The following is a 21,876-nucleotide window of genomic DNA, read 5'->3' on the forward strand; positions in this document are numbered from 1 at the left end:
GCCTGGGAGGGCGGGAGAGGAGCTGAACAGTGCTGCCTTGAGCGTGTATAAGTTCATGGGGGGAAAACACCCAACACACACATACGCACGCGCGCACACACACACACACACACACACACACACGCATAACGAAAAGGAGAAATTCTTAGCCTGCGGCAGTTGGTAGCATTATGTAAAATCCCAAGCCCACAAAAATATCATTTGGATGATAAAAAGTTAAATTTAGCTAAGTACAGAGTGACTAATACTACGAGGGAGGGGCAGCACCCCCAGTTGCCTGGAGCTGATACAGCTGGTTTTTAGAAACTTTTGACAAGTAACCAGGGCCTGGTGCGGCCCAGAATAACATATTATGTAATAAGAGGCGCAGCCATCCGCGATACAAAGCAGACGGCAAGCGCTGCAGCCTCTTGGAGGGAGGGAACCGCTGGGGTCTGGCTGGAGCTTCTCTCACAGAACGGCTCCTGGAAGCCTGGGCGTTCCGGAGGCATCCAAGAGTGGAGCCGGGCCTCGGCAGGCTAGCGTAAGTGGATCACCTGGCCTCTTTCGCAAAGAGCTCTTCCCAGAGTGTCTGTGCCGGATGGTTACCTGGGTGGCCCCCAGCGGGGTCCCTGTCCTTTGGATCCAGTCCGGCCCGATGACCTGTTTTAACCAACAGAACGGCGAGGGGTAGAGAGGGAGGGAGTGACACTGTGCTGGGTTAGGACCCGAGCCTTAGGAAGGCCCGGCTAAGCACTGAAGACACAGACTCGGAGGGGAACCAGTGCCTCAGCTGATGCAGCCAAGCTCCCGTACCCAGCCACCAGCCATGGGGGCCGGGCCATGGTGGAAATGCATCTTCCACCCCCCAGTCAAGCCGTCCCAGCTGACACCAGCGGAGCAGAGATGAGCTGTCCCCAACCAAGCCCTGTCCGAACTGCCACATCGTGAACAAATAATTGGTGCTTTCAGCCACTAAGTTGGGGAGTACTTTGTTGCAGCAACAGAACACTGACACAGTGGTCAAGCTCTCTACTGGGTTTTGGGGAAATTTCTATTCCTAATGTGGGACTTGTGAAGATTTTTCACACTCTCACATATGAGTCACTAAGAGAAGTCAGTGCTTGCATGAGGCTGAGGAAGAGACTAATTTTCCCCAAATCCCAATGGAATAAATGCTGAAGTCGAGCCTTGCGCTGAGTTTCAAAGAGCCGCTGGGAAGGCTGTGGGATTTCTCCAATGATCTAATAGACTAACCAGGCCGCCAGTTGATCAATTCAAGCTGTCACTTAATTACATGACTTTCACTCGTCCTCTCCAGAGCGGGGGCTGGTACAGTGTGGACAGAGGTATCGAGGGAACTCCCTGTGTGTGATGCCACAATTCCAGGTGTGAGGGCTGACAGCCAAGCTCTAGCGGGCTGACTCTTGGTAAGTCAGTTCCCCTCTCTGGGCCTCACTTTCCCATCTGTACAGTGAGAGGCCGATGTTTAAAAGGCCTCTCCAGGTGTGGAGAAAAGGGAACCCTCCTGAACTGTTGGTGGGAATGTAAATTGGTCCAGCCACTATGCAGAACAGTATGGAGGTTCCTTAAAAAAACTAAAAACAGAACTACCATAGGACCAGCAATCCCACTCCTGAGCATATATCTAGAGAAAACCATAATTGGAAAGGACGTGTGCACTCCAATGTTCATTGCAGCACTATTTACAATAGCCAAGACATGGAAGCAACCTAAATGTCCACTGACAGACGAATGGATAAGGAAGATGTGGTACATATACATACAATGGAATATTGCTCAGCCATAAAAAAGGACGAAATCATGCCATTTGCAGCAATATGGATGGACCTCGCAGTTATCATACTAAGTGAAGTAAGTCAAACAGAGAAAGACAAATCTCATATGATATCACTCATATGTAGAATCTAATTTTTTTTTAATGATATAAATGAACTTATTTAGAAAACAGAAACAGACTCACAGATTTTGAAAACAAACTTGTGGTTATCAAAGGGGAAACATGATGGGGAGGGATAAATTAGCAGCTTGGGATTAACATACACACACAACTAGATATAAAATAGATAACCAGGGGCTTCCCTGGTGGCGCAGTGGTTGAGAGTCCGCCTGCCGATGCAGGGAACACGGGTTCGTGCCCCCCAGTCCAGGAAGATCCCACATGCCGCGGAGCGGCTGGGGCCGTGAGCCACGGCCGCTGAGCCTGCGCATCCGGAGCCTGTGCTCCGCAACGGGAGAGGCCACAGCAGTGAGAGGCCCGCGTACCGCAAAAAAAAAAAAAAAAAAAAAAGATAACCAACAAGGATGTACTATATAGCACAGGGAACTCTACTCGATATTCTGTAATGACCTATATGGAAGAAGAATCTGAAAAAGAATGAATATATGTATATGTATAACTGAATCACTTTGCTGTACACCTGAAACTAACAACATTGTAAATCAACTATACTCCAATAAAATTTCTTAAAAATTAAAAAAACAATAATAAGACCTCTCCATTCGGCTCCAACATTCTGCAATGCTATAGTTTTGGCAGAAGGGAAGGCAACACTGAAACAGAATCCAAAACACTGAACAAAGTCCAAGTGACTTGCATCTAGTTTACAAGGCAGACACACACACATTGGAATCCTTACCTCTGTCCCCTTGTAACCTCACTCTTATCTCTGTGTCCTTCATTTGAATTTGTTCCTTCCACAACATTCCCTGTGGAAATCCAGTGTGGTCCAATTTCCTCTTCCTAAATTACACTTTTGGCCCCTGGATTCTTTTTTTTTTTTTTTTGCGGTACGCGGGCCTCTCACTGTTGTGGCCTCTCCCGTTGCGGAGCACAGGCTCCGGACGCGCAGGCTCAGAGGCCGTGGCTCACGGGCCCAGCCGCTCCCGGACTGGGGCACGAACCCGCGTCCCCTGCATCAGCAGGTGGACTCTCAACCACTGCGTCACCAGGGAGGCCCGGCCCCTGGATTCTTAATGGAACTGTGTGATTAGTTCTGTGCATAGAGGGATGTACACCCTGCTTTCCAGCCCAGCCCCTAAGACACCTCACATGATCCTCTATGCAGAAACTCCTAACTGAGGACAATCTACGTGCAAATGAGTGAAACGACAACAACAACAAATCTTAGTTCTGGGCTTCCTAGTAGGCAAAGCAAAGAGGGATATACGCTGGCCACAGAGCTCTGCTGACAGTGAAAAACATACTGTTCATGATGAGAATCATTCTTCGTCCTGGCCGAAAGCTCTGGGAGGAAGTCTCCCCAGGGTCTCTGGGTGAGGGAATCGGTATTTGGCAGAAGGCAGCAAGAGGAGACCAAGCTTGCCCCGAAATCTGTCTCCTCCACGGCAGAGGGCCAGCTTTTCAGGCCCTCCTGTGGCCTGAGTGGCACTTGATTGCGGCGCGCAAAATTCTTCATCCTCGTTAATGTCAACACGGCAGCACCACGATAATGACGGAAAATATTTACATACCCGTACCAGGACGGGTTGTTTAGACCATCCGGCTACTGGATGCGGTAAAAGTACTGTCAAACACACGGCCTGTCCACGAATGCTGTGCCTCAGCACTGACGGAGGCCGGGCTCCGGGGTTCAGGCGGCATCCCAGGTCCCATCCGCATCATACACTGGACCACGGGGGACCCGAGAGGCCATCTCACGTCTTGGCCGGCCTGGACCCGCCATCGGCCTCAGACCCCTGCAGGTCGGGAGCAGGGCCCTCAAAGTGCCACCCCTGCTCCGTCTGGGTGAGCATCGATGATAACCTCCTGACACTATCAAGGATCTCTTTAGGACTCAAGTGCTCCAAACAAGACTCACTCGGCAAGGCAGCCCCGGTTCCGCAGCCACCGCGGGATTTCTCCAGTGATCTCATGGGGCTGCTGGGAATTCTCAGAGGCAAACAGCACAGTTCGCTTGTGTCTGAAGCCGCTTCTGCCTGAGCTTTCTCTCGCTAGGGAGGCAGAGGCAAGGATGAGGTACCACCGCTCCAGAAGGATGGAGGATGGTGAGCTTAACCTCGCCTCATTGAGAGCTGCTTCTTCCTTCTGTCCGTGTGGCTCTGCTGAGTTCTGAGACCAGGCTGAATAACAGAGGTTTTTTTCTGGGTTGACGTTAAATTTTTTTCCTTTTTCTTTCTTTCTTTCTTCTTTTAAACTTGGGGTGTTTGGGCGGGTGGTTTTATTATTATTTTCTTAATTTTAGTAAAAGCAAGAAATATTCCATTCAGAGCTCGTTTCAAAATTAGCAATTTTCTTAATGGGAAGCATACGCTCGCCGCCCACACGAGGAGCTGTGTCAGCTCGGCAGTCACAGCGCCCAGTGAATATGGTGAGCCGTGTCACCTTCCTGACAACCGTGAGTCAAATGGAAACTCATCACAGGTGGCTGGGAGGCCAGGGGCCTGGCTTGAAGCTCTGATGAGGGCTTTCAGAGAGGCACGTCTGTGCGGAAGGTCGGTGGTGTTTCCGTCCACTATGAACTCACAGCTTTAGAGTCTTTTTATAACAAACACCCTCGAAGATTTAAAGTGCGCCAACCACAGCGTTTAGAGCCTGGGGGGGCACACGGACCAGGTTCAAGTGCCAGCCGGCCACCTTGCCTCCTGGAATCGGGATTTTTTTTTTTTTTTTTTTTTTTTGTGGTACGCGGGCCTCTCACTGCTGTGGCCTCTCCCGTTGCGGAGCACAGGCTCTGGACGCGCAGGCTCAGCGGCCATGGCTCACGGGCCCAGCTGCTCCGCGGCATGTGGGATCTTCCCAGACCGGGGCACGAACCCGCGTCCCCTGCATCGGCAGGCGGACTCCCAACCACTGCGCCGCCAGGGAAGCCCTGGAATCGGGGTTTTGACTGTGAAATGAGGGTGACACAGCTCGAGGCAGCTTCCTGCCCTGAGAGTCACGAGCTGGTTCTCTAGTCATCAGGTGGCTGGGATGCACTGGCCCGGGTCAGGGGTGTCTGTGGCCATGGACTCAATCGAGGGTCACGGTCTTTCCCAGGACTGGCTCTTCTCTCTCTGCAAGTAGGGTGAGGACCATAAACCCCACCCATGGAGAGAGACCCGTGAAAAAAGTCAGAGCCTGAAGCCGGACATCGCGCAAGGCTCAGGAGTTTGCAACCATGGCCCAGGAGAGCAAGCACGTGTGCACATCCACGTGCTCTAAAAGCACTGAGGCCAACAGCACGGGGCGCCTGATAATATATAGTTTGGGATGACAGTTTGTACTGGTAACACACCTAGCACCCCAGTGAGGCCGGGTGGCCATGCAGAGGCCCAAACGACATCTCTGGGAGGCATTTCAGATCCCTCAAGCCCCAGGAGAGACCTCTGCGAGGGGCCACCAAGTAGTTTCAAACAGATACCTGCTCTGCTCACCGGCTTCTAGGCAGGGCTGGGCAAATGCTCTTCCTGCAAAGTGAACCGCTGGGGACACAGGGACATCGTGAGGAAGGCCACACCCAGATCACTGCCTGCTTCACTCCTACCAGGCGCCAAAAACATCCAGCAGCAAGCCAGCAACAGGCTTCTTGTTTAAACGCATCAAAACAGAGAGAAAAGACAGCTAAGGGCGGGCCCAGCGCCTCGGGACGTGGAGTAGCTTAGCCCTGGGCCTCCTAAGTTGGAGCCAGGATCTCTTCCAGACCGTGGAGCCCCTGCAGGCCCAGCCCGAGCTCCTACTGTCTCCAGCCTTCAACGCCTCCTGCCCTGGCTTCCGCATCCCAGCGGTCTGCTCAGCACCAGGAACCGCCAGGCCCCCACCCGTTCAAGGCGAAATGAGAACCACACGGTTAAGAGAGCAAGTCGTCGTTCTACAAGCTCTGTTTATTCTCTTCATTCTTAGGTTAGACCTTTCCTATTTCTTAGTGTCCTTTCGTTCATGAGAGGATGGCTACGGGGAACTGTAGCTTTTCTGTGTGTGTGGTTAGTTACTTATAACATAAGTTTTACCATTTTAATTACTTTTAAGTGTACTTCGACGGCCTTCAGTGTATGCACAGGGCTGTGCAACCGGCACCACCACCCGTTTCCAGACCTTTCCTCACCACCCCAAACACTCAACACTAACTCCCCACCCCTCTTTTCCCCCCAACCTCCGGTAATGTCTGTGAATGGTACCTCTTTATGTTTTAATTCTATTTTTATTTTTGGCTGCGTGGCGTGTGGGATCTCAGTTCCCTGACCAGGGATCGAACCCGCGCCCCCTGCATTGGAAGTGCGGAGTCTTAACCACTGGCCCTCCAGGGAAGTCCCAGAATGGTACCTCTTTAAAAATAATGTCCTTACTTGGCAAAATTATTTTGTAATCTTATAAGTGCTGGTGTCATTTTCAAGCTCCTGGTACTTCTCAGATACTCGGTGATAAACAAGCTGACAGAGAAGGGGGCAGGCAGCTGCTGTCCCCCATCCCCACCAGGAAGGAAACTTTCAGGCCACAGCCAGTATGGAGGAATCGGGGGCGGCCCCCTCGCGGTCGTGTTCAAGTGGGCACCTAATGGGAGACGTCTGGCCAGGAACTCTGCTAGAGCTGCCCTTTGCGGTAGAAAGGCTCTCACCCGGTTTTCTCCAGATTTGCATCTTACTTAAAAGCTCTTCCTTGCCTGGAGGTTTAAGGTTAAAAACCACTGCCTCATGCTCCCACGCTGTAAGTGGGAATGTCGATTGGTCCTACCTTTATGGAGAGCAATTGAGCAGTAGCTACCGACAATAAAAGGAAAACACTCCTTGACCTGGCAATTCTGCTTCGGGGAAATTTATTCCGCAGATTTGAAAGCCTATTTGCATGAAAACCTACATACTGGGAGACTCACTGAGGTAGCATTTGCTCCCAGTCTTTCACGGTTAGAATGCAAAACTCCATGGAAAGGGAGCTGGCTTAAGAAATGATGGTGCATAAGAAGGACCTACTGTATACAGCACAGGCAACTCTACTCAATACTCTGTAGTGGCCTATATGGGAAAAGAATCTAAAAAAAGAGTGGATAGATACATACGTATAACTGATTCACTTCGTTATACACCTGAAACTAACACAACATTGTAAGTCAACTCTACTCCAATGAAAATTTTAAAAAGAAAAATAAATAAATAATGGTGCATCCATTGGCCAAACACTAAGCCCATTGTTAAAAAGCCCGGGCAGCCCAGATGCATGAACAGAGGACCACCTCCAGACTTATGCACTGATAAGTCAAAACAGCAGGTGAATAGGGAAGCAGCCATTTGTGGAGTTTTTTCTTATGTAACATATATTCACACATGCAGAGAATCTCTCTGAAGAGTATACACGCTGGGAGACCGCAGACAGGGAGCAAAGAAGTCTTACATTTAACTCTCAACCACTTGCCGTTTGGTACCAAGTACAATGTATTACTTATCCAAACAATGTTTTTCGTACCGAATATGGTCTTTACTCTTTTGGGTTTTGACTACTTTATTGTAACCCATGAACTTGTAAGTTCCATAAAGCGAGAAATGTATCTTATTTATCTTTTTCCTTCTCCCAGTTTTACTGAGCTACAGTTGACAGACAGCACCGTGTATGCGGTTTCAGGTGTACAGCATAATGATTTGATCTAATTCATCTTGAAAACCTTGTCAGTGTCCCGTATAACGTCACATACCACTTTCTGGGTGTTTTAGTAATTTTTGGAAGCCATGGAAGAATTGAGAGAGTGAATGATGAAGTGAATGATGAGTGAAGAAAGGCATTGGAAAAATAAGTCATGTTCTTTAAATACTAGAAAACTGTGAGTCCTGAGTTGCCAGGGAAAGAAAAGGTTGAGGGGATGCAGGAACTGATTGATCGTGGAGATCTAGGTAGAAAAATCAGACTCAGTAATATTGAAGGAAGGTATACACCACTCGGTCAACAGGGCAGTGATGTTGATGTTAAAAGTTTAACTGAACAAGTGTTTTTTGTTTTTTGGGTTTTTTTGGCCACGCCTCACAGCTTGTGGGATCTTAGTTCCCTGACCAGGAATTGAACCTGGGTCCTCGGCAGTGAAAGCGCAGAGTCCTAACCACTGGACCACCAGGGAATTCCCCCGAAAAAGAGCTTTTAGATTTTAATAACTATTTTAGATTTTTTAAAAAAGCCAACATTTAATGTTTCTTTTGAAACTGCAGAATGCAAAAATAATAATGGGTGGCCCAAACGATTTTAAAATACATTTTTTGAAACCACATTACATCTACCTTTTAATTCCATGAACCACATATTCCTAAAGAATCAGAAAGTAGATCAAAAAAACCACCACTCTCCAGTGAGTTGGTGACAACGTTTGAGCGTACATACCCAGCTTGGGAGCGCGTGCCTGTGATCCTCCACGAGCCAGCCTGCAAGCTGGCAGCAACCTTGACCACTGAGAAGTGTGGGCTGACTAGCAGAGCAAGGCCGCCAGGCTTCAAGGAAAAAGCTTCCACAAAGCCCGAGGACTTCAGTCCTCGGAAAGTTATACCGGCCCCCTCGGCCACCCATACAAACAACTGTGGCTAAAATAAGGCAAAAAATGAACAGAAGCAAAAGCACACTGAGGAGAGGACAGGAAAAGAAACAGGCAGGAGGGAAGGCTACCTTAAAAGGAACTAAGGGAGCCCGGGGTCCAGCCAGAGGGATGTCTGGCAGACGCACCCCCATCCAGCCCTTCCAAGGCCTCCCAGGACGGCCCGGTTCGTTCGTGACACCAGAACTTCATCTGCATCTGGGTAGCCCCAGCCAGCCAGATGACTCAGCCATCCCTAAGAGACTGAATTACACCAAGGGCTCGCTGTTTATTCAGAGAGAGGCAAGAAATGCCTTTGAGAAAGAGCAGGATCATTACCAGGGAAATGTGAAGGATGCCTCAGTCCCCACCAAGCTGGCTCGGGGGGTGTCCTCATGCTGGTTTCTAACAGGAGTTCATGGTGTCCTTCCAACAAGCAGACTCTTCTTACCAGCATCTCCTTCCCACTCAACATGGTGGCCTCGGGGAGACCAGAGTTGGGACCTGTGACAAACCCCGGGGAGGACTCTGACAGCCCCGTTCCCGAGAATGAGGAAGGTCCGACCCTCCTCAAGTGGCTTCCATCGCCCAGGATTAGTGCTGAGCTGAAATAACGGGGTCCCAGCCTTTGTAACAACAGCTCAGTGGTGTGCGAACGTGTTCAAAACTTCTCGGAGATTCCGCAGAAGGACCCTGCGAGGATGAGGTTAGGATTGCTCCCTCACAGATGAGGACATTCTGGTCCCGAGAGGCTAAGCAAGTCATCCTAAAACCCCGCAGCCAGCAAGCGGCACAGCCAGGCTCGGGACCAGGTCTCCTGACTCCCGGTCACACCTCCGTGACCGAAACCCTAAGTGGGAGGCTAAGCTCTAAGGTGATCCGGGATACTGAGCCATGCACCATTATTCCTGCATTTCCCAGGAATCTGGGCTCCAGGAGGCAAAGGAGATCCTGGCAGTTGCCTGAGGCTGCCAGGGTGTTACTGTCATTTCTAACCAGAAAATAAGGTCACTGGCTTGTGGACACCCGAGCAAACAGGTGCCAGAGGTGTCCCTTCCGGTAACGTTGACGAACCAGCTCCCACCTGGGAAAGTGATGGCGGTTTCGTTTTTATTTTTTGACTTGGCCATCATACCATCTTATTACTTCTAATGATTTTTCAGTGTATCTACTTTGAACACCTCAGCTGTATCCATCTCAAAACATCAATTGTGCAACGTTGTTTCTAAGAGTTCTGTTCTGCTCCTTTCCTAGCCCCTGGCACTGGCTTCACTCTGGAGTGACGATTATTAGTGAGAGAGGGTTTGCTTGGCCACTGACATTAAGGGAAGGCCTCTTAGAGCAGCATCTTCTAAATGCTGTTTGGCCCCAAAATCTCTTTTTGACACAACCTCCAGTAGCATTCTGTGCTCCTCAAACACACTTTGGGTAATGCTGTAGAGTGTTGTAGATGTTATCATGCATCTATGTCTACCCCTCATCGCTATGTTTTTAACAGTAATGGATATTGAACTTTATCAAATGCTTTTCTGACATCTATTGAAAGCATCTAAGTTCTTTTCTTCTTTTTTTTTTTCCTTTTGGTAGGTCTCCTAGTGTTTAATCATCTGCTTATGACTTTGAAGCTGGTCCACAACCCAATGTAACAAGCCCTTTACTGGGTTCCAGAATGGGGAAGCACAGAGAGAGACACCCAGAAAATAGCTCTTGCCTACAGAGGAAAGGGAGGGGAAAAGAACATGAAGAACACACACACACACACACACACACACACACACACACACACCCCATCTGAATGGTAGGCTAGTATTTGTGAATTCATGTATCACACACAAGGCACAGTGAGGACCCCAGGAACCACACATGAGTCAGGTTAATCACGGAGAGCTTCCTGCAGGAGGTGGCAGGGGGGATTTAGAGACAGGCTGGAAATGAGGGCATCTGGATTTGAGTCTTGCCCCACATGGAGTCCAAGGGCATGATTTCCTCACCTATAATTTTCTCAGCAATAAAACAGTAATAATCACAGACCAAGAGACCTTCAGAGGCACCCAGTTTAGCCTCCTTCATTTGCAAACTCTAGAGGCCGGGGTTCAAAGAGGAGAGCTGATTTGTCCAAGATCACCGAGCCATCCCTACCGTCTTTCTTGGTTCCAAGGGGAGGGGGAGAGAAACAAAAAAAGCTTTGAGATCTTGGGTAGAAAGGAAGCAGAGAAAACCCAGTGTGTCGTGACTCTTTCCCTTAATAAACATTATCGTTGCCACCCTCAAAGTTGGCTGAGTCAGGAGGCGGCCAGAGGGCTAGACTCAGGGTGCAGGGGCCAGCGGTCAGAGGAGCCTGGCTGGGAAGAGGGGAAGATTCTGGAGGCCCCCCCTCGCAGCAGCCCCAGGTCTTCTGCATCAACACACCTGCACAGACATACAAGGATGGCTTTCACAGGTATTCATTCACTCACCTATTCATTCAACAAGTATAGAGACTATACTGAAGAGTGTACACCCCAATTCATGTCCTTCTTAGAACCTGAAAATGTGACCTTACGTGGAAATAATATCTTTGCAGATATAATTAATGTGAGGTCAAACTGGATGGGCGGTGTGGGGTGGAGGGGCTGGATCCAGTATGACTGGTGTTCTTATAAAAAGGGAGGAGACACAGAGACACTCGCACAGAGGGAAGGCAACCATGTGAAGACAGGCAGAGATGGGAGGGATGCAGCTATAAGGCAAGTAACACTGAGGATGCCCGGCCGCCACCAGAAGTTGGGAGCGAGGGATGGGACAGATTCTCCCCCCACGCCCACAGAGGAACCAATCCTAAATCTGGACTTGGGGTCTCCTGGACCGAGAAAGAATAATTCCTATCGTTTTAAGCCATCCAGTTTGTGGTGCTTGGTTACACAGCCCTGGGTTAGGAGCCCCAGGGCTTTCCCCACGGAACAGGGGGCCCTGGGAGGCAGAGGGAGTGTTTGGCCTGGAACTCCTCAAATCACATCATCCTCCCCCGCCCCAATCAACAGGCCTCGTCCTCGCAGCCACCACGCCACCCACAGCCTGTGACCGAGCATCGCAGTACCTCCCCGGGCCAGACACAGGAACCCCAGCTTCATTAAGCCGCGAGGCACCAGGTACCACACTAGGCACTTGCACACACACTGTCCTTTAAACATCAGGGTCAGCCAGAAGACAGGTGAGGACACAGCAGCTCCGAGAGAGAGCAGGTCGGTGGCAGAATCACACTCCAAGTCTGCACGGCTGTCCGCACGGGGGGGCGTGGGCGATCCTTTGGCACACTTCCCAGCTCCCCCGGGGCTGCAGCACCTGCCCCCGGCAGGCCCATCTCCCACTCGCTCTGCAGCTGTGGGGACCCCAGGCAGTTGCCATCCAGCCTTTGAAAAGGTATTTATCTTTCCACTCCCTGAGAGCGAGTGAGAGCCATAAAAGGCCATGCCCGACGTCAGGTGCACAAGCGTTCCATAGAGACAGATGTCGTTCACACACAGCGATCAGGCCTGGCCAGTGGCTGCCAGGGTGCATCCCCCAGAGGGCACGAGAGCCTGGGGTGCAGACTCACTGCTGAGCTGGGCGGCCTTGGCCAGGCCACAGGTGCGGGCGTCTCATATGCAAAAGCAAGGTGTGGTCCAGCCCAAGGCCCACCTGAGGTTCTAGCACAAGACTGAGAGTTTTGTTTGGGTACCATTTCAATCTTTTTTTTTTTTTCTTTTGGCCGCACAGCTCTGGCATGTGGGATCTTAGTTCCCCAACCAGGGATCGAACCCGTGCCCCCTGCAGTGCAAACACAGTCTTAACCACTGGACTGCCAGGGAGGTCTCCCATTTTAATCATCTTTAAGTGTACAGTTCAGTGGCATCGATGATATTCCCAGTGTTGTGCAACCACTATTGCCATTTCCAGAACATTTTCATCACCCCAAACAGAAGCTCTGTCCCCACTAACACCCTCCCCACCCAGTCCCTGGTGAGCACCATTCTCCTTTCTGTCTCTGAATTTGCCTATTCTAGGCACCTCACACAAGTGGAATCATACAGTATTGTCCTTTCATGTCTGGCTTATTTCACCCAGCATTCTGTTTCTGAGGTTCATCCGTGCGGTAGCCTGTGTCAGGGCTTCATTCCTTTTCGTGGCCATGTAATGTTCCATCGTGTGGATATACCCCATTTTGTTTATCCATTCATCAGCTGATAGGTTGGGTTGTTTTCACCTTCTGGCTATTGTGAATAATACTGCTGTGAACATAGGTGTATAAATACCTGTTTGAGTCCCTGCTTTCAATGTTTTGGAGTATAATAACCCAGGAGTAGCACTGCTAGTAATATTATATTGTAGGGATAGACCACATTCTGGTTATCCATTCATCAGTTGGTAACCCTGTGGGTTTTTTTTTTCTTTTTGGCCACACCTCGCACGCTTGCAGGATCTTAGTTCCCCGACCAGGGATGGAACCCGCACCCTCAGCAGTGGAAGCGCGGAGTCCTAACCACTGGACTGCCAGGGAATTTCCAGTAACTGCGCTTAACCGTTTGCGGACCCACCAAACTGTTCCACAGCAGCTGCACCATTTCACGTTCCCGCCAGCAGGGCGCAAGGACTCCCATTTCTCCACACCCTCGTCAACACTTGTTATTTTCTACTTTGGGATAATAGCCAAGCCGGAGATTTCAGAAGAAGGGAGGAGGCTAGTGCCTCAGGAGTCCCAGACACAGCCCGCTGGTGTCCATGCGCTTCCGGCCCACCGCTCTGCGCAGAGCTGCAGGAGCACGGGCTGGGGAGTCAAGAGAATTCCATGCCAGTTCCAGCACCAGTGTTTATGGCTGTGCAACGCTGGTCAAATACTTTAACCACTCTGAGCCTCAGGTCTGTCCTCTGTGGGAACAGAGCTAATGAGCCCAGTGCACTTCCCACAGGAGGCGGGGCTGTGAATCTGTGACAGCAACAGAAGAAAGAGTATTTTCAGAAACTCTACAGGGGGGACACATAGGTGGTAGAAAGGGGGGTGGTTTCAACCTCCCTTGATAGATCTTTTATGATAATGTATGGGCAGGACTAGAATACTTTCCCCTTCAACCTCTTCTTTCTCTGCCTTTGAATGGAGAAGTCAAAATACAGGAAAAAGTAGAAAGACAAAGGAGGAGTAGAAAAAATTCTAGATGACCTATTAAGGGCAGCCTTGGCCTCAGAATAATTACTGGACACACACACACACGTACCAGTGTACACACAAATACACACACACACCCAGCACTTGAACCTCACTGTGGATTCAAAGTTTGCCCAAATCAATTATGTCACCAGATCCAGAGAAGCAGGTATATGGCAGGAATTAGCATCCCAAATTTTCAGGGGAGGAAATGAAGACCCGGGGAAATGAGGCAACCCCGCCCAAGGTCACACAGCACAGCTGAAGTGGAGCCTTCAGACTCTTGTGCAGTTTAGCCAAAGCACAAGATGGCTGTGGACACTGGGCTCCACGCAGGGTGTGGGCCCAGGGCTAGTTCTTCTACAGCAGCAGCAACATCTGTCTGTCTGTCTGTCTGTCTGTCTGTCTCTCTCTCTCTCACACACACACACACACACACACACACACACACACACACACACACACACACACACACACACACAGTGACTGAGGTCTCCACCGAGCAGCCCAGGCCACGTTCCAGAAAAGAAAGAGGACCCTCTTTCCTCACCGGCAGGAAAAGCACGGAGCCTCATGGGCCCCCAGCTGGCATCTCCATAGTGACAGAATCACAGAAGATGTGGGGCTAAAAATAAAGCCTCCACCTTCTGAAACCCCCATCTGCTCAGCTCCAGCTGCAGGAGGGCTCGGTGATGCTGAGTGGCCAACACCTAAACAGCAAGGAAGGCCCCTCTGCCCTGAGAACAGGGGACAGCACACCTGTGATACCAGGAACGAGAGACCATCTGTGCTCCCACGAAAGAGTTTTCCACAGTCGTCACCCACGGGTTCCCAGACAAACCGGCTCCGTGTGAGTCACGCCAGCAAGCAAAAGGCACCCTGACCTCCGGACACAAACGTTCCCGCACACGCACAAGCACCCCGTCCCTGGCAGGCCTCCGGAGGCACCTCTTAAGCCTTGAAAGTACAAAGTGTTCCTTTTCCAAAGGCACCAAGGCTTTTTAAGTTTCCTCACTTAAAAAGAGAAGATTTACAAAACGCTTAGCTCCCCAGGTAGGCTCTGAAAAACCTACTTAACTCCAAAATGGGTGCAGTGTGTGGTAAATGGTCTAAAGTAGCCGTTTAGCCGAGAGCTTCAGAGCCAGACTGCCTGGATTTGAATCTACCAGCCATGTGACCTTGGGGAAGTCAGCTTTCCCCTCTGGGCCTCAGTTTTCTCATCTGTACAATGGGGTTAACTGCAGAGGGCCATTGAGGACCTAGCGGAGAGTAAGTGCCCCAAGAGCTCAATCATTCGGTGGCCCGGTGGGTCATGTTCTTGTTGGCGGGCCAGCCTGAGAACCCAATAGTGAACGGACATCCCAACTGAGAGCAGCCTTGAGAGCACCTCAAGGTGGCAGCCGTGCATCAGCTGGGAACCCTCCGTATTAGCCAGCACTTTGCACACACTGAATGCCCCCCGCCCCACTCTCCATCTACATGACCTTCCACAAATCAACCCCCAGCCTCAGCTTATCTTCCGAATAATCTATAACACGGATCACAACGTATGATTCCTAGTATGATTATTAACTATATTACGGCTAATTTTAAACGGCCTTAAAATTCTCAAATAGCACACAACAAGTGCAACTCCTCATTAGTCAGGCAGCCCTAAGTTAATAATTCAGCAGCCTTAATTGGTGGATATGGAACTGCAGGGCACAGCCTCCTAGGCACCACTGCACATGGAACTGGCCCGGCCCGGTAATGGATTTCCTAAATCAGCTCACAGAGCTAATTCGCATGGAAAGTTAATTAGCCTAATGAAGGCAAGTGTGACTTAGTGAATTCCAGTCTGACTTTCTGCTCTGACTCAGCCACCCCAGGAGGCTGCCAATGTCATCCTCCTGGCTTCGATTTCTTGGAGCTCCAAGGAGGGGGCCCAGGAGGCAGTGCTGCAGGGAACCATGTGTCCCCAGCTCCCCTACTACTATCAGCTGGGGGTCAGCAAGTGCTCAGAAGGCCACTAAGAGGCAGGACACACCTTCTTGTGGGGCTGACTCTGGAACCTCTGCAAGGGAGGGAACTTTCCAGCAAGTGGAAGTCACAAGTGAGTCCCAGGAGGGTGGAGGGCCAGGCACCACCCCCACCCTCATAGCCTATGACTGATGAAGACCAGGGCTATCCCTGTCCAGGAAGACAGCAGCTCACGTGTGCAGGGCAACTGACAGTCCACAAAACCACCCTCTCATCCAGACTCTCACTGCATCCTCCCCTGGGAGGGAGCATCGCTGCCCCTGTTGGATGGATACAGAAACCGAGGCCCAGGAAGGTGCGATCATCAAAGGCCATTCACCTTGGAAATGGTGCAGCTCTTGCCTCCCAGACCCCTAGGCCCTCCTAGTTCAGCTGTCTTTCACTGTTCCCCGTCCAGGGGCAAGCCAAAGTCAACACCTCGCTGGCCCAGAAATGGCCCAAGTGTCCATCAACAGACGAACAGATAAACAAAAGGTGGTCTATCTATATGGTGGAATATTACTCAGCCATGAAAAGAAAGGAAATTCTAACACATGCTACAGCATGGATGAACCTGAAGGACATTCTGCTCAGTGAAATAAACCAGACGTGAAAGGACACACACTGTATGATTCTACTTATGCGAGGTACCCAGAGGAGTCAAATTCACAGAGACAGAAGGTAGAATGGTGGGTGCCAGGGGCTGGAGGGAAGAGGAAATGGGAAGTTGTTGTTTAATGGGGACAAAACTTCAGTTTGGGAAGACGAAGAAGTTCTGGACACGGATGGCAGTGATGGTTGCACGACGATGTGAATGTACTTAATGTCACTGAACTGTACGCTGAAAAGTGGTTACGATGGTAAATTTGATGTTATGTGTATTTCACCACTCAAAAAAAAGAATGAAGCACTGATACACGCTACAACATGGATAAACCTCGAAAACATTTTGTTACATGAAAGAAGCCGGACACCAAAGGTCACACGTTGTACGATTCCATTTATGTGAAATGTCCAGAATAGGTAAATCTATAGAGACAGAGAGTAGATCAGTGCTGGCCAAGGGCCAGGGGAGGAGAGAGAATGGAGGATGATTGCTAACAGGCCTGGGGTTTCCTTTCGGGGTGGTGAGGATGCTCTAGAATTAGACAGAGGTGGTGGCCGCACAGCGTTGTGAATGCGCTATATGACACTGAATTGCACACTTAGAAATGGTCAGTTCTATGTTACATGAATTTCACTTCAATTTTAAAAAAAAGAAGGAAAGGAAAGAAACTCTCCCGTTCTCTGGCCTTCTCTCCTCCTGCATCCAAAGCCTCACCCGGTGCCCTCTTTTTCTGCTGGGCATCTGTCCAGCGGCCCTTCCTGCCCCTTCCGTGCACTGCACACACTGGGACCTCCATTTTCCCTCTGCGTCCAGGTGTGAGCACAGACAGGGGATTGGAATCCTTCCGGGTGTGTGTCCTTCTGAGCAGGTTAGGATTCTAGTGAGAGCAGGAGAAATCTGGAAGGCAGCCTCCTGGGAGAACAGGTGGGCCAGACCACCTTCCCCAAGTTTTTCTTCGTCAGAGGCTTCATTAAGCCCTCTTCCAAGCTCGGATCAAGGCAAGGTGCTCCGAGGAAGCCAAAAAGGTATAACTCGGCCCTGCCCCTGGGAGCCCCCGCCCGGCCCAGCTGGGACGCCTGGGCCCCGGGAGCCACGCCAAGATAACAACAGTCCGGGGAGTGGCTCACACAGTGTGGGGAGCCCCAGGGAAAAGCAGACCCTCTAACTCTTGCTGAAGGGACCCCGGCCTGAGCCAGAGGCTCCCACAGGGACCCACCTGTGTCTCTTCTCCGCCTGGCGGCCACAGGCCCTTCAGCTCTCCCAGCTCAGAGGACATCGCAAGGCAGCCACCTGCGGTGCAGGTGGGAGAGACAAAGCGTTGGCCTCCACCTCCTGCCCCACCTGCCGCTGAGTCCTGACCAGGCCACTTTGGGTCCCTGCTCTTTCTCTAACGAGCAAGGAGAAGGTCAGAAGTGGGGCAGGAAGAGGGGGACAAGCCAGAGCAAACTGACCCAGCCCCAGCTGAGAACCCAGAGGGGGTGGTGAGCAGGGCCCACCCTCATGGACAAGCCCCAGCCCACTCTGAACTGTGCCCTTTTAAAAACATGCCTGTCCCACCCCCATAAACGGGGTTCCTAACTCAGCCAGTCTGAAAGCGGCTCTGACCTGAGGGAAGGAAAAGGCACCACTTCCCAAGACCTCAAAGACACACAGTTGGTGGAGCCTCTGACCACAGCCTCCTAGGCGTGTGGCTACAAGACTTGACAACAGGATCCCAATGGGGGCTCCAACTCAGGTACGTGGCCGTGACCCCAGAGCGTGCAACCCTATCTTGGGGAATCTAATCCTGCTCTAAATCCATGGTGCCTTTTGGCCTCTTTGGAGAGCAAAAGCTACAGAACAAAAGGAGAGAAATTCTGTTTTCCTCTCTGGAAAAAAAGAAAAGCAACAAAAAACTCACACAAACCCAAACTGAAAGCTTCTGGGCACTGCTCAGACTGAACTAGATCAGGAAATACTGACGGATTTTTTTTTTTTTTTCTTTTTTGCCACACTGCGTGGCTTGCGGGATCTTAGTTCCCAGACCAGGGATCGAACCCGGGCCCTCAGCACTGAACGTGCAGAGTCCTAACCACTGGGCCACCAGGGACTTCCCCTGATGGATTTTAAAAACAACAACAACGTAACAACATGGCAGGGGCCATGTAATGGACGTGACAACGTGAACTTGAAGAATCGAGGACCCCGATTAGGACAAGAATCCTGGCCAGCAGGTAACCTCCTCTGTGGTTGGCCCAACTCATGACCTCCCTGAGCTGTAGTGTGCCCGTGTATGAAACACGACAGCTGAAAGCACTGAGTGCCAAATCATGACCTCTTCGAGCCTCAGTTTCCTCACCTGTGAAGTGGGCACAGCAGCACTTCTGGGTGTCAAATGAAGCACAACGGGCAGAAGCACTCCGTACCATGGAGGGTGTTACACAAAAGGTGGATGAATGAGAAAGGCCGCTTTGCCTCTGGACCTCTAGCCACCGCCTCCCCACAAATGGTCATCAGGCCCTGAGTCACCACCAGGCCACTATGCTGGGCACCAGGGACTCAAAGACAAATAAGCCAAGGTCCCTCCGCCTGCAGAGCAGCTGGGCTAGACCAGGGATCCCTATGGTTTGGAGAGGGAAGGCCTGCCGCCTTCTCCTTGGGCAGGAATCTCAGTATTCAGAAAAGTCTATCATGAAGCATCAGTCTGGTTGGGTACAGGATGGGTACCATTATCAGCCTAAACCCTCCAAACACCAGTCCTGCAGCTCCCAGGCCACCAGGACAAACCTGAGTGAACCGAACATCCCAGGTTTCACAAGCCGGCCTCCAGTTTACAACCATGTGGTGAGTCTCAATCCTGCTCCACGCCCAGCCTGGGGTGGTAGGGTTTCAGGGAAACGGAAAGTCATTCCTCCTGAAAGGTCAAACCCTTGGACTTGGTTTTTTCCCACGCTCCTTCCGGCTCCCCTATTCTCCTAAGATGCTGAATTCCTCTTTTCCTCCCTGCTGGAAAGTCAGAACGTTCCTCAGGAAAGGGGACAGTTTGCCAGGAGAAATAACAGGTAAAAAGAGAGAGAAATGGGTGTAACTGGTGCTCTAAACCTTGGTACCCAAGGAGTGCAGAGCAGACGCGCTGGTCAGCATGCGTCACCATGACCTCACGATGCTCGGGTGAGTCACCCGAGTGAGGCTGGGACCCGAGATGAAACGAGCAGCTTGGGAGCTCAGCTGAATACTGATGTGGGGATCTGTTCACCACCTCCCTTGCTACTCCTAGCAGCAAATGCCCAGGCTGCGTGGCCCCCTTTCCACACCAGGTTAGTGCAAATCGTGCTCTGGATCAATGAAACAAGCCACCTCAGAACTCTGCTTCACTGGGTTGGAAAATGTCACAGGAGTAGGGGAAGAAACGAGACCTTAAGTTATGCATGTCCACTTGATGGCTCAACAAGGGGGAATGCTTTCAGAACTCTTGAAGCTTTTGTTATTAATGGTGTTTTAGTGTTGGGTTCTTAAACACATCAAACAAATTTCCTTCAAATTGGTAGTTACCGACTGCCATGGGGAAGGCTGCAGGCCTCCCACCTCCCAGATGGCTCAACCACAATGAACGTGTGGCCTGTCAGATGCACAGCACTGATGAACTAACTGAAATATGCTTTAAGAAGCAAACCCCAAATAAATGTGAAATAGCTGTTTCCTTATGCAAGAGCCCCGAACTGCCTCCATGGCTGGCCGTCCCTGCCAACTGAACGGTCCCCGGGCTCCTGCTTCCGTGTGGTTTTCAAAAGACTTAAATGCTTTTTGTCCATTGTGATTACCCAAGAGGGAAAAATTCTAATTGCAGAAAATGTCTGGTATCTCTCCCTCTTATGGAAAAAAAAAAAAAAAAAAAACCCGCAAGTGAAAAGTCAACTCTCACAAAGTGCCCAGCAGGACAGAAGAGAGCAATGGACCAGCCAGCGATAAACCGGCTTCGAGCGCGCCTCCCCATCTGCGGGAAGCCCCGCCTCCCCGGCAGCCCCACGCCCGGATGGAAGCTGTTCCCTGTTGGAAATGGGAATGGCCGCCTATTTCTACCCCGATGCCTAGCCCCTGACCCCAACCCTTCAAGGTGGGTTTTCAAGGGTCTGTAAAGAGATAGCAGAGGGACAGCTGGCAGCCCCCACGGAGTAGCCCTCCCTCCACCCGCCTCACGCAGGGCCCTGGCGCCTGGTGGGCGCTCCCTGGGGCCTGACTCCTTCGTGGACCATGGCCAGGTGAGGCCAGGAGGCTGCAGGGCCTGACTCAGTCCAGCAGGGCAGCAGCGGGAGAGAGCTCTCGCCCTGCTCCACAGCACAGCCGATGAGTCAGCCAGACCCTACAGAGACCTGGGGGAAAGCCCCCCAGCTGCAGAGAGAGAAAATTCCATCCTTCGCGGGGAACCATTTCCAAAAAGGGAAATAAAGAACCTGGGAGAGAAGAAAGAGCAATAATCCCTATTACTTATGTACCAACTCTTCACAGGGCACACGAGGCAGAACATTTTTGGAAAGGTTTCCAGGACTAAGAAGGAGTAAGAAAGCCAGGATTTGAGGGTTGGGAACCCGGGAAGCCCCATGCTGGCCTGAAATGCCTCAAGAGAATCATTTCTGGGACTTCCCTGGTGGTCCAGGAGTTAAGACTCCAGTTCCCAATGCAGGGGGCTGGGGTTTGATCCCAGGTCAGGGAACTAGATCCCGCAGGCTGCAACTAAAGACCCTGCATGCCACAAGGAAGATCTTGCACGCGGCAACAAAGATCTGCGTGTCGCAACTAAGACCCGGTGCAGCCAAATAAATAAATATATATGTATTTTTTAAATGGTAAAAGCTTAAAAAAAAAAAAGAAAAGGATCATTCCTTTGGGCGAAGGGCTGCCCTTGGCGCCTCCCAGCAAAGACCAGTTAGTTCTGTTAGACGTGGGGCTGCCGACACCCCCTTGTGTACGAGAACACGGGACCTCCTGTGGAAAGGGGAGATGGGTGCCCTTCTGGAAGGGATATAGGAGGGCGAGGTGGGGAGCCTATGCCCGGATGTTTCTCCTTCCTCTGGCACCCGAGACAGAGCAAACCCAAGACACTGCGGCCCTGGCCTTCATTCACCAAGTAATTACTGAGCGTCCACGAGGGGCCCCGTTCTGTACACTGGAGTTACCATGGGGGTAAACACAGTGACAAAGACGGCAGATGGGTCATTGCGGTGGGGGTGGGGGGGTAGCACGAGGAGGAAAGAATCTCATCGCAAACGCTGCAGGAGCTGAGAGGAAAGAACCACACTTGGGATCAGCCAGGAGTGGGTGCAAGTCTTGGCTCGGCCCCAGCCACCTGTGCAAACTCCAACAAGTCACTAACCTCTCTGAGCCTCTTTCCTTTCTGTAAATGTGGCAACCGTCCCTCCTTATCTCTCCGGAATGCTGTGTTGTGGAACTACTTTGTATAAACTGTCCTTACTCATTATTCACGGATTCCCGTATTTACGAATCCGCCCACTTGCTACAGTTTACTTGTAACCCAGAAACTGACGATCGCCCGCGCTTACGAGGTCATTTGCAGACATGCACGGGGTGGAGGTGGGGGGGGGAAACTGAGTCACCCAACGCCCAACGTGCAGCACAGGTCAAACAAGGTGGCC

General features: G+C 51.0%; 1 protein-coding gene and 1 non-coding gene across 3 annotated transcripts in view; both read right to left on the minus strand.

Moving 5' to 3' along the window:
• Positions 1-21,876, minus strand: part of PITPNM2 (phosphatidylinositol transfer protein membrane associated 2) — a 144,967-nt gene that overhangs the window by 117,360 nt on the left and 5,731 nt on the right. The window lies entirely within an intron of this gene.
• TRNAE-UUC (transfer RNA glutamic acid (anticodon UUC)) lies at positions 7,967-8,039 on the minus strand. Its single transcript has one exon. It is a non-coding gene; the product is annotated as a tRNA-Glu (tRNA).

Source organism: Lagenorhynchus albirostris, chromosome 14 (assembly GCF_949774975.1).
Source record: "Lagenorhynchus albirostris chromosome 14, mLagAlb1.1, whole genome shotgun sequence".
NCBI lineage: Eukaryota > Metazoa > Chordata > Mammalia > Artiodactyla > Delphinidae > Lagenorhynchus > Lagenorhynchus albirostris.